A 13,621-nucleotide genomic window follows, 5' to 3' on the forward strand; every position below is an offset into this window, starting at 1 on the left:
AACAGTGGCAAAGCCAGGAGTATAAACCATCAGCCTGACTGTTCCTGGTTGATGAAACCAACCATCCCTTCCTGGTTGATGAAACCAGGAAGGGAATAAAGACTTGTTCTCATACTTTGAAGTTCAATGTCTTTTTATATTGGTCCAAATCATTTAGGGAATCTTGCATAATAACTCAGTAGATCCTTAGTTACCTCTTGAAAGACTCAAGTCACTAAATTTAAAAACAGAAATTTCCTTTTTTTAAAAAAAGATTTTATTTATTTGACAGAGATAGAGAGAGAGGGAGAGATATCTGAAGTAGGCAGAGAAGCAGGCAGAGAGGGGGGAAGCAGGCTCCCCGCTGAGCAGAGAGCCTGATGCGGGGCTCGATCCCAGGACCCTGAGATTATGACTTGAGCTGAAGGCAGAGGCTTACCCACCAAGCCACCCAGGCACTCCCAGAAATTTCCTCTTGATTTATTTAATATAGGAGCAAGCTTAATAAAAACTGGGAGAAGACAGTAATATATATTGCCTCAAATAATGCAGAATTTGATACAGAAGGAAAAGTGGTGGATTTTAGAAACATGCTTTCTACCAAATCGGTAAACTAAGTCTACCCATTGGTAAACTGTGATGTCTTCCCTGACCATTCCAATCTATTTATCTCCTTTTAACAATTCCTGTAGCATTTGCTGATTCCCTTTACTCTGCATTGATTAAAAATGTACCAAGTCTCCAGATTTCATAACCCGAGAACACATCACCTATGCAGTTTTCTGGCCCAGACTGTATAATCTCAACTTAGTTACAAGGAAACACTGGACAAACAGAAAATGAGGAAATTTCTATAAAAGGGGGGGGAGATACACTGTACTCAAAAATATCAATATTATAAAACATAAAAAAGGCAGGCAGGATAGAAGAAACATGACTATACACAGTGTCCTGTCCCTAGACTGTATTCTCTACTGGAGCAGGGTAAATGATGTAAAAAACAATACTATCTTACCCACTGTCCCATGGCGGTCAGCCTCTCCTCTTCTGTCCTGCCTGCTGTTCCCTTGCAGTGTATTCAATAAACTTCTACCTCCTTTAGGGGTACATGGGTGGCTCAGTGGGTTAAATGTCTGCCTTTGGCTCAGGTCATGATCTCAGGGTGCTGGGAGAGAGCCCCATGCTGGGATCCCTGCTCAGCGGGGAGTCTGCTTCTCCCTCTCCCCGTCCTTCCCCAGCTCCTGCTGTCTGTCTCAAATAAATGAATAAAATCTTTTTAAAAAAAGGTAAATCTGAGTAAAGAGTTTACAGATGTTCCTTGTACCACTTTTTTGTTGAAACATGTTATTCATAAAAACTGTGGTGAAACATAAAATTTACCAATTTAACCATATTTTCTTCAAATAAATACAAAAATAGGAGCTGTAGCTAACTCCCAGCCTTAGAGGGCCAAATCATGGGTGAACATGACATCACAAAATGAGACTTCATTTTTTTCCTGGAAATCACCTGAGTAACATGGAAAACATTCCCCAACTCTCATTTACTAGTCTGTGTATCTCTCAGTTTTATCACCCAGTGTTCCTCTGCTTTCTTAAGGCCTTGGCATTCTCTGTAAAAAGCAGAGCAAGACTGTTCACTAATGAAACTCTTGAGATTCTCAAGTACTTGTTTGACTGACCCTTGCAGCTTTGTGCATCATCAGCTGGGACCTAATTTATGAACTGGTGGACTTGATTTCCCATTGGGAGGACTACCAGCGGTTCTGCAGCACCCGAAGAGGTGCTTCACTTTACTAACATGCATACCAAATAATCTGTTTACAGTAAGAGAGTTGTTCACATGAATGTCAAATGGTTGGCCTTCATTACATAGGGAGAAGAAATGCAAGAGTTCTTCAACTGTACTTCAGTAATCTCAGATAAATAAAGTGGTGCGAAGAGGGATGGGGGAGAGTGTGATAGGCTAGGGATAAAGAGGGGGATGTGAAAAGATAAGAAGGGAAAGTCATCAAAGATAACCATTATTATATTCAGAAATAGTATTTCACTTGCAACCTCTGTAAACGTGTATGTATATTCATATACAGCCTAACATGAAAGAAAGGGATGGGCTAAATTTCTCAATTATCGGCTGGTTCTTTCATACATTTCTTCTTTTATCCATCCCTTAAATATATGAGCATCTACTATGAAAAAAATACTATGCCAGGCCTTGGGAATAAAAGGCAGAACAAATGTGAGACAAATAAGCCTTTAAAAAGATTTTATCTGGGTGCCTGGGTGTCTCAGTGGGTTAGGCCACTGCCTTCAGCTCAGGTCATGATCTCAAGGTCCTGGGATTGAGTCCCACATTGGGCTTTCTGCTCAGTGGGGAGCCTGCTTCCCTCTCTGTCTCTGCCTACCTCTCTGCTTACTTGTGATCTCTGTCTGTCAAATAAATAAGTAAATAACATCTTAAAAAAAATTTATCTGCAGCTAACGATAATGGAAACTCACTGGAGAGTTGTTTTTTTAAGATTTTATTTATTTATTTGACAGAGAGATCAGGAGTAGGCAGACAGAGAGAGGAGGAAGCAGGCTCCCCGCGAAGCAGAGAGCCCGACGTGGTGTTCGATCCCAGGACCCTGAGATCATGACCCAAGCTGTAGGCAGAGGCTTTAACCCACTGAGCCACCAGGTGCCCCTCACTGAAGAGTTTTAAGCAGAAAAGTGACCTGTGTGCACATTTTGAAAAATTCACTCTGGCTGGGTGTGGGACAAGCAGAGGAATAGACTTGGGTAGAAAGAAGGCTGTTAGCAGTAGCTTATGCAAGAGTGATGATGAAAGCTTGACCTATGGTGGTAGCAACAGAGGCAAGTGCACAAATCTGAGCAACAAAATTTATTGTATAAAATCAGTAACTCTGGGTGGACTAGATATAATGGGTTAAGAAGTGGGAGGTGACTTTCAGATTTCTGGCTAGAGATATTTAAAAAAAAGTTTTATTTTAGAGAGTGTGTATGCAAGAACGAGTGAGCATGAGAGCAGGGAGGGGGGTAGAGGGAGAGAGAAGCAGACTGCCCCATGCAGAACTCGAGCCCACAACCCTGAGATCATGACTTCAACAAAAAATCAAGAGTTGGACACTTAACCAACTGAGCCACCCAGGCACCCCTAGAAGTACCTTAAAAAAAAAAAAAAAAGATTTTACTCATTTATTTGACAGACAGAGACAGTGAGAGAGAGTATACAAGCAGGGAAGTGCGAGAGAGAGAAGCAGGCCTTCCGCTGAGCAGGGAGCCCAATACGGGGCTCGATCCTAGGACCCTGGGATCATGACCTGAGCCAAAGGCAGGCGCCCAACGACTGAGCCACCAAGGTGCCCCTAGAAGTACTTTTGATACCACTTATGGGGGATAGAAAACTTCTGGAAGAGAACTCATAGGTCAGGTTTTGGACTAGGTTAAAATGGATGAGACATTAAAATGGATACTGAATAAGCAGTCTGGAGCTAAAAGAGCTTTCTCAAGCTTTAAATAGCTAACCCTCCCAGTTCTATGGTTAGACATTTCCTTCCCTTATCTACAAATAAGAAAACAGCCTAAATAAGTTCAGCTGCTTGGCCATGAATATCCAGGAGAGATTTGGGATTCAAAGCTTAGGTGGCTGGCCTATAAAGTTTTAAAAAAACCTTAATTTCCTTATTAGGCACTAAGCTCTCTGAGGTCAAGATCCATGTCTGATTTATCCTTTGAATTTACAGAACCCAGTTCAAGGCTCTGCACCTTGCAGGGTGTTCCCTAAATATTATTTGCTGATCAAATCAAGGTTCCCCCCCCCCAAATGAAATGAAAATGAAGTTTACTTCCAGAAGATAGGGTGCCCCTATTCTGGCCATGTGGTACGCAGCTAGGAGAACCGGAAGACTGACTCAAGGGTTCCGGAGTAGGTATTTCCTTTGCATATACGTTCTCTCTCAGTATTACAGATTCCTCTCTTAAATAACAGGGCCATGGTTAAGATTTGTCTTTTTCTCCCCACAAGAGTTAAAACTAAGAAAATACTGGTGAAACCTTATTTTAGCAATTTTTACAAAAAGTTTGTTTAGAAATTAGGTAGAGTGTGAGTCCTACATATCCTGAAGGTCAATTTTCCCATCTAGTGTTTATAATACAAGCATACCTTAAAAAAATCTGACTTACAGAAAAATATTAAATAACTTCCATTTTAAATGACCTAACTTCATCCTTACTGTTCTCACATAATTGCATAAAAGGAGGTGTAACTTTGGCAGTTAATGATTTCACATGACTACTACCTAAAAAGCTTTCAGACTGACGCCGAAGACGATGGCTATATTTTGTTTCTTTAATACTTAGACTAATAGAGGCCAATTAATCAACTGAAAAATTCTGTCAACAAAATTTACCCTACTAAAGTCAGACCACACCTATAACCAAAGCCAGTTATACAGTTCTGTTTGACCTCTTCTTTAATAACATGCAAGGAAAACTCCATCCAACCAGAAGGTTAAAATGTGTACTGCCAAAATCATGTTTATTAACATAAATGGAATACAGAACTGATTAATTTCAATAAAAATTCCCCTTGTCTTCAACGAATCTCTCCCTCTAATCTCTTCTACGCCATATTTCTGTTTTTCAATCTAGCAACTAAAAAGAAAATGAGAGGCTTAGTAAATGGTCCAATACCAGAAAACTGCATGTCTGATTAATCACCTGTGCCAATGTATTTTTTTCTAATGTTTCAATAACACTTTATTTACAAAATCAAATTACATGCTGGATTTGGGCTAGTGAACTATATAGATTGTGCCAATGTATTTTTATAGAAGAATTCCCAGGTGGAACTGGAAAAGATTATTCTCGAACTTTAAATTTAAAAAGTCCGATTTCAAATAATATGGTTTTATCAGTTCTTTTAATCCTGATGTTTTTTAGAGTCTCCATCTTAAGAAAAACCCACAAAAACCCTCCATCCCTAGATCAACTACAGTGAATGAACAAGATCTCATAATCATCCAAGACAGGGCAAAGATTTCTACAGTAAAGAATGAGGAATGTGCTTACATTGCACTGACTGCATGATTTAAGACTGCTCGTTCAGGGGAAAACAGTTATATTAGGAAAACAACACCTTCTTAGCACTGTTGCTGCAGAGAATGAATTCTTCTTCCTAGCAATCGGGCAGCATAAACTGGCAAGAGAAACAGGCTTTGTAGAACAAACTCAGAGAGAACATAACTATACTTGCACCTGGTAAAAGCAAAGACAAATCATAGAAACTTGGCTTTCCTTCTTTTTAAACAGATTTTTATTTTATTTTTAAGTAATCTCTACACCCAATATGGGCTCGAACCCACAGCCCCGAGACCAAGATTCACACACTCCACAGACTGAGCCAGCCAGGCGCCCCACCTTTCACCCTATCAAAGTGGCACCGCCTAGAAGGCCAAATAAACACAAAAAAACAGTAGTTAATACTATCCGAATTACTTGTTTCATGTATCCATAGTTGCCCTTAATCCCTCATTCTCTCTTCCTTTCAAATTAAAAGCATAATGTTCACTCAGTAAGCATAATTAAACAATTATTATGTACCAGGAAATGTGTGGCAACTGCCAGGAAGAGATTCTTTCTCCAGGCCCTGGAAAATAAAGGGAAATCATCTCTGCCCTTGACGAAGAACAGTCCACCACATCACAAGTGACCAGTGCTTTGAAAGAATTAAGTCAAGGCGCTCTGCAGGCACTGAAGGGAATTTAAGTCACCGACCCACCCACTATCATTCATTCAATAAATATTAATGGCGTACCCCAATGTTTGGGGAAAGCTGCCAGGAAAAAAATAACATCTAAGCTTAGTTTTGAAGGATGCATAGGAACTATTTAGATGAAAAACAGTAAAACAAGAAAACTGTAAAGCACAAGACTTTGAACAAGTTAAGAATTTTAAAGACCGGGAACATTATACCCTAAAATATTATACCCTCTGATAAGAGGCTGGCACAACTCGTTATGCCCTATAAGAAAGAAGTACATCAGATTAGCAAGACCCTTTAATATCGGATTTGGATAATACTGGTATATGTGCTGCCGAAGCAAGCACTCGGATTTGGATAATACTGGAACATTCTACTTGACTGTTACTAATGTGTGCCTTAAAAAAATTATTAACTCATAACCACTGCAATTCAGATCTCATTCTCTTCCTTTCTCTACTCACACAGGTAAGTTCTACTACAGAGGTCACAAAGCAAATGCCTAGAAAGGACAAAGAGCTAGGGGGTTTAGATCCATGAGAGTGTAACTACAGCTTCTCAGTTTTCAAAGAAACCAAGATTGTAGCAGGTTAATTTTCCTGTTTTCCGTAAGGGTGGGCTAGGTTATTTGGGTCAATCTTCCCACTGAGAACAGCTAGAGAATAGATTAAACACACTTACACTCACTCACTCTCACACATACACACAGTCTCATTTTCTCACTCTTAAATAAAACAGATAAACAATTATAGCCTACAGCGAAGAGAAAATGAGAACCCAGAGAAGGAAGGAAGTCCAAAGGGTTGATCCCTGAAAATTAGAATTTTGTCCTGATGGAAAGCACAGGGCCCTCACAAGGGGAGGAGTCTCAAAGGAGACCTTCATAATAAGCTGACTTCAGAGGGTTACAACTTCAGGGTTAGACTAAATAGGAAGTGGAAGAGCCAGGGAAGAATTACATCCCTATGGAGGGAGTATCAGATATGAAGCTTGCTTTAAGGTGGTCCCTGGACCTGTAATGTCCAGATACCTCACATGAGTAAGCTCTCTGTGGGGGAAAAAAAAAACCCTTGCTATTATGGGCCTCAAATGATTCCTACAAATTATTTTTCAAATATAATATGCAACCTGTAATCAAAAATAACTAGTTACTGAAGGAAAAGACTACAAGAGTAAGAGCTGGCAAAAAAAGAACACGAAAGTCCTACAGAGACTTCTGATCTCATCAAGTGCAAACTCCACACAACCAGGCTGACTATGCTTATAGAAATAAGAGACAAGCTTCAGAATATATGAAGCAACAAGATACTCCAGGTTTCAAGAAGTGAAAAGAACAAAATAGAACTTTTAAAAAGAAACTGTGGGATGGTCTGGTACACTTCTGATCAGGACTACAAGAAAAGGAGAGAATGGGGGCACCTGGGTGGCTCAGCTGGTTAAGTGACTGTCTTTCGCTCAGGTCATGATCCCAGCGTCCTGGGATCAAGTCCCTCATTAGGCTCCCAGCTCAGCAGGGAGTCTGCTTCTCCCTCTGAGTCTCCCCCACTCTTGTGCTCTCTCTCAAATAAATAAATAAAATCTAACAAAAAAAAAAAAAAAGGAGAAAATGAGACAGGGGAAAGGCAATATTTATAAGAGGTATAATGGCTGAAAATTTCCCAGAAGCAATCAAACACAACCACATACCAGAAGCCAATAAATTCCAAAGAGAATAAATAAAAAGAAATCCACAACATATAATAATAAAACAGCAGAAAAATCAAAGCAGAGAAGCTGAAAAGCAAGCAGAGAAGTCAGACTACATCCAAAGAAGCAACTCAGAACAGCTGATTTTCCAAAAGCAACAATGAAGCTTGAAGACAGTTTAATATCTAAAGTGTGCTAAGGAAAAAAATTTGCCAAATTGTAATTCTATATCCAGCAAATATCTCTAAATAAAGAAGATAAAGAACAATAATCCCATCTGGAAGGTTTGTGTTGAAAGAGAGAAGAGCAAGCAAAATAAAAATGTATGGAAAAGTTCAAGCAAACACTGACCATTAATATTAGACTTTGGTAAATAATGCTTCCAAGTTCCAAGTTATTATCATCTATGATGGTATCTACTTATGAAACAAAAATACGATGTATTTCAACACTAGAAAGAGGGGGGAAATGAAATGATAAAAAGAACCCCAAAAAAAGGTAAGAAAAAGAGAAAGAACCCCAGAACACAAGAAACAGTGAGAGAAAAGTTAAACTGAAATATGACTAATTATATTCAACATAAATGAAATAAATTAATCCAGGTAAAGATAAAGACTGTCAGACTAGATTTAAAAAAAAAAAAAAAAAAAAGATCCAGGGGCGCCTGGGTGGCTGAGTCGTTGTTTAAGCGTCTGCCTTTTGGCTCAGGTCATGATCTCAGGGTCCTGGGATTGAGTCCACTGGGCTCCCTGCTCAGCGGGGAGTTTGCATCTCCCTCTCCCTCTGCCTCTACCCATGCTTGCTCTCTGTCAAATAAATAAAATCTTAAAAAAAAAAAAGATCCAAATAAATTAGAATAATCAAAACAGTTTTGAAAAAGAAAAATAACAGTGGAGGAATCACACAAATCTTAAGTTATTACAAAGCCACAGTTACTAAAAACAGTGTAGTATTGGCAAAGGGCTAGAACAGATCAGTGGAACACAATGGAGAATACAGAGATAGAGCCATACAAATATGGCCTGTTGATTTTTGACAACGGTACAAAGGCAGTTCAATGGAGAAAGGGTAATATTTTCTCTAAGAGGTTTTGGAACATTTGCACATCCATATGCAAAATCATGTACTTCACCCTAAAACTTACACACATTATGTAAGAAGCAATTTATAATGAATGGTAGACCTAAATATAAAATGTAACATTTTCAAACCTTTAGAAGAAAATCTTGTGACTTGGGGACCTGGAATTAGGATTAGGCAGTGGTCTTAAAACATAATGCTGAAGCATAATCCATAAAAATAAAAATGGATAAACTGGACTTCATCATCAAGTATTAGAGTATTTCTTCTCTGTGAAAAGCACTGCTAAGAGAATGAAAAATAAACCCCAGATAGGGAAAATATATTTGTAAATCACATATATGATAAAAGACTTAAATGTATAATATATAAAGAACTCAAAAATAAGAAAACAACCCAAATAACAAAGAGACAAGAGATCTGAACAGTCATTTTGTGAAAGAAGATCTATGGATAAGCCTAAGAAAAGATGCACAATATTGTTAATCCTTAGGGAAAGTCAAATTAAAATAAAAATGAAGGGATGCCTGGGGTGGCTCAGTTGGTTAAGAATCTGCCTTCAGCTCAGGTCATGATTCCAGGGTCCTGGGATGAAGCCCCACATTGGGCTCCTTGCTCAGCAGGGAGCCTGCTTCTCCCCCTGCCTGCCGCTCACCCTGTGTGTGTATGCATGCACACTCTCTCTCTCACAAATAAAATACATATACACTAAAGATCTACTAAAATGGTTAAAATTTAAAAATAAAATAAAATAAAAGTCAATACCAAAAGCTGGTGAGGATGCAGAGTAACAGAAATTAATTCATTCCCGATGGGAATGCAACATGGTATGTATAGCCATCTTAGAAAAGTTTGGCAGTTTCTCAAAGTTAAACATATATTAACCGTACAACCTAGCATTCCCACTCTTAAGTATTTTTTTCAAGTGAACTGAAAACCAATACTCACACAAAAACCTATACCTGAATGTTGATAGCAGCTTTATATGTAACTGCAAAATAACTGAAATAGTCAAGATGTACAACACATGAATGGATACACAAATGATGGTACAAGCACACAATGGAAAACAACTGATCTGAACAACATGAATGAATCTTAAATATATTTCTCTAAGTGAAGAAGCCAGATCCAAAAAGCTACATACTGGGTGGCCTGGCTGGCTCAGCTGGTAAAGCATATGACTCTTGATTTTGAGGTTTTAAGTTCAAGCCCCATGCTGGATGTAGAGATTAGTTAAAATCTTTAAAAACGACAACAAGCTACATATTGCATACTTCCATTTATAGGACATTCTAGAAAAGGCAAACCATAAAGAGAGAACAGATAAGTGATTGCCCCCATGACAATGAAATGTTCTGCATAACACTGTAGAGGTGGATTTGTTACTCAAAGCATTGTCAAAACCCACAGAACTGTACACAACAAAGTATTACCGAATGCAAATTCCTAGCTCTGTCCACTGAGAACTACTAGAATAGTGTCAACGAGTAGCAATAACAGTTAACTAGTGCCCACATCTTGGTTTCTCAATAATTTTCTGTACTAAAAGGAATGACAGCTCCTTGGAGAAATGACTGATTCTAGAATGGGGGAGGTGATCTTGTAGTCAAAAGTACATGGGATCCAAATGGAAGGAACATCAACTGCCAAAGCTTGAACAATCTGAGTAATAATGATGGAATTAGATTGTGACCCTAAAGAGTAAAATAAATATCCACGAGTCCACACTAAGTATTTAAATTTTGAAAATCTTCCCTACATAAGAATTCCAACTTACATATACAACCAGAAAGAAAGAGAAAATTTCCATTAGACTAGCAACAGTAATTGCTGTAGCCAAGATCCACTGACAGATGCTAAACTTAGTAAAACTTTTAGGAGAAACAGAATTATCTGCATAGCCTCTAAGAATCTCCTTCAATCCTCATTAATTACTCTGGTGGTTTTAACATAGACCATAAATCATTTGGTACGCCTCCTTCGAGGAGGTGGAACTTAATGTTCTTCCCCTTGAAATTGGGTTGGACTTAGGAAAGCCCTTCTAATAAATAAGTATGTAAAGGGAGAAATAATAATTCTAGAGTGGAGAAACGTGGCAGACACAACCTAAACATCACTAAAGATAAATTATATTAACATCACATAACCTTAATGCAATCATCATGATGAGAAAGACGTCACCTGTGGTATTCTCCAACATTCATAACCATAATCTAATTATGAGAAAACATCTGTCAAACCTAAATTGAAAGGCATTCTACAGTCTCACCAGTCCTCTCCAGAAGTGTCAGTCTTGAAAATCAAGGAAAGACTGAAAAATTATCACAGACTGAAGGAAACTAAGAAGACATGATGACTAATGTAATGTGGTATCCTGGACCAGAAAACGCACATAACTGGTAAAATCCAAATAAAGTCCATTTTAGTTAACAGTATTGTATTATTGTTTATTTCTTAGGTTTAATCAAGTGTCATGATTACGTGAAATGTTAACACTAGGGGAAACTGGGTGAAGAGCATTTGAGGACTCTATCTTCAAAACTCTTCTGTAAATCTAAAATTATTTAAAAATTAAAAGTAAAATATTGACAATACTTGGTGCTAGAGGATGTGGAAAAACTAACACACATGCTGATGGGAACGCGACATGATATAGCTAGTTCTGGAAAACAATTTGGCAGTTGCATTTTTCACAGGACCCAGCAATCCCCGTCACAGGTATTTACCTTAAATAAATAAAAGCTAATGTTCATAAAAGCCCATACACATACATTTACAGCAGCTCTATTCATAATCACCAAAGAATGTTAACTAAATGGATAAACTGTGGTCCATCCATACAATGGAACACTACTGCTCAGCAATAAAAAGGAACTAACCATTGATGCAACTTCAATGAATCTCAAAGGCAACACGCTGTTTAAAAAAAGTGAGTTTCAAAATACTATATATTGTTTGATTTCATTTATATAACATTTCTGGAAAGATAAAACCACAGTAACTGAACACAGAATAGTGGCTGCCAGAGAATTAGGGGTAGGAGGCTGGGTGTGACTACTGAGGGTACATGATGGAGGTGATATAATTAATTGCTCTGTCTTCGTTGTTATGGTGGTTACCCAAATCTCTCCATGTGTTAAAATCCACTGAACTGTACACACAAAAAGGAACCAATTTTACTTATATTAATTCTAAAAATAAAATTTTTAAAGGGGAATTTATCATATGCTATATCCTAAAACATAGGATAACTAAACACAGGATAACACAGTCAACCTCATGCCAGTAAAACTGATATTCCTAGAGGAAAGACTTACCAAAACTAACACAAGAAGAAATGAAAACCTGAGAAGTCCCATAACCAGTTCAATCAGTACTATAACTGGGTATCAGTTTACAACCTCTGCTCTATAATGTCTTTCTACTGTACAGCTTAACATTTCTAACACTTTTAAGAAGTTTTAAACTTTTCAAACATTAAGCAAATGAGTACTGAACACGCTTTTTCCTTCTCTGTGACTTAAATTTTATGACCTCCAATAATGCTTGCTAGGGGAAACTCCACTCACCCTTCAAGAATCAGCTAGGTCGGGGCACTTGGGTGGCTCAGTGGGATAAAGCCTCTGCCTTCAGCTCAGGTCATGATCCTAGCGTCCTGGGATCGAGCCCCGCATTGGGCTCTCTGCTCAGCAGGGAACCTGCTTCCCCCTCCCTCTCTCTCTGCCTGACTCTCTGCCTGCTTGTGATCTCTATCTGTCAAATAAATAAATAAAATCTTAAAAAAAAAAAAAAAAGAATCAGCCAGGTCTTACATCCATATAAAGCCTTTCTATACCTCTCCAAAATGAGCCAAGTGCTCCTCTACGGAACCAAAGCACCCCCATATACTCATTACATTATCAATTGTCTTGTTTATGCAATTCTCTTTTCTAAATAGATTATAAACTCAAGGACCTAAAACATAATTTATTTCTCTTGGTATATGCCCTGTATTTATCACAGTGCCTAGCATGGGGATGTGTTCCATAAATGTTTCACAAACTATTAAGGTAACAATATACAGTATTTTGGCAAAAATCAACCTTGCTTGCATATGGACCTGCTCATGTTCAAAACTAAGAAAAGCTGTTTGGCTCTATGATGGGTATTTTTGATCTGCATCTAATTTTAAAGATGTTCTTTGGTCTTACATGTAAAGCACATCCATCACCAACACCAGAGTTTTAGAACAGTCAAACTATTATTTCCCAATGAGATATGAAACCAGTCAGTATGTGTGAGAGATGTTTCTTTAGAATCACAAGCTTTTTTTTTTTTTTTTTAAATTGGTGGGGGTGGAGGGGAGAGAGAGAGAGAGAGAGAGAGAGAGAGAGAGAGAGGATGAGTGGAGTGTAGAGGGAAAGGGAGAAGCAGACTCCCCACTGAGCAGGGAGCCTAACATAAGGCTCCATCCCATGACCCAGAGATCATGATCTGAACTGAAGGCAGACACTTAACCGACTGAGCGACCCAGGTGCCCCTGGAGCCACATACATTTATGAGGCTATGTGATTTACCCATGTGATCAGCACAGTGCCTGACACTCTGTGATAGAGCCACAGAAAGTTATTACTGAAAGACATGAACCTTGGATTTATAAGGCACCAGGAGGTTATAGAAAGAATGGGAACACTGGAACCACTGAGAAGAAATATGACCCTGACTCTTATTGGATTATAGTGAGGAAACTGCAGAATATAAGGATTAATACCCTCTCCGACTTTTTCCTTTACTGTCATGGAAGTTACATAGGAGACAACCACATACTTCCTGTAGGTGACCAATAAGCAGTAAACAACAGGGTGGGTTGTTCTAAACTTGCCAACAATAAAAAACAGGATGGAACTTAGGGCAGCAAACACTGGCTGGCTTCTAACTCTAATGATATATGAAAGCCTATGGAGGGTCAGTCACCGCTTTTTAGGATTCATATTTACTACTTTTAAACCTAGCAAGTCCAAGTCGTAGGTAATATCTTCCCCATTTTACAGAAGGCGAACTGGAGTAATCGCTATAAGGGCACAGAGAGGCAGTGATTTATTGTCTAGATCCACAGCCTACTCATTCTGTA

At 38.5% G+C, this 13,621-nt stretch overlaps 1 protein-coding gene across 1 annotated transcript in view; it reads right to left on the reverse strand.

Moving 5' to 3' along the window:
- CSNK2A1 (casein kinase 2 alpha 1) overlaps window positions 1–13,621 on the reverse strand; it is a 52,481-nt gene that overhangs the window by 24,395 nt on the left and 14,465 nt on the right. The window lies entirely within an intron of this gene.

The sequence above is a fragment of the Martes martes genome (genome assembly GCF_963455335.1).
Source record: "Martes martes genome assembly, chromosome: 9".
Lineage (NCBI taxonomy): Eukaryota > Metazoa > Chordata > Mammalia > Carnivora > Mustelidae > Martes > Martes martes.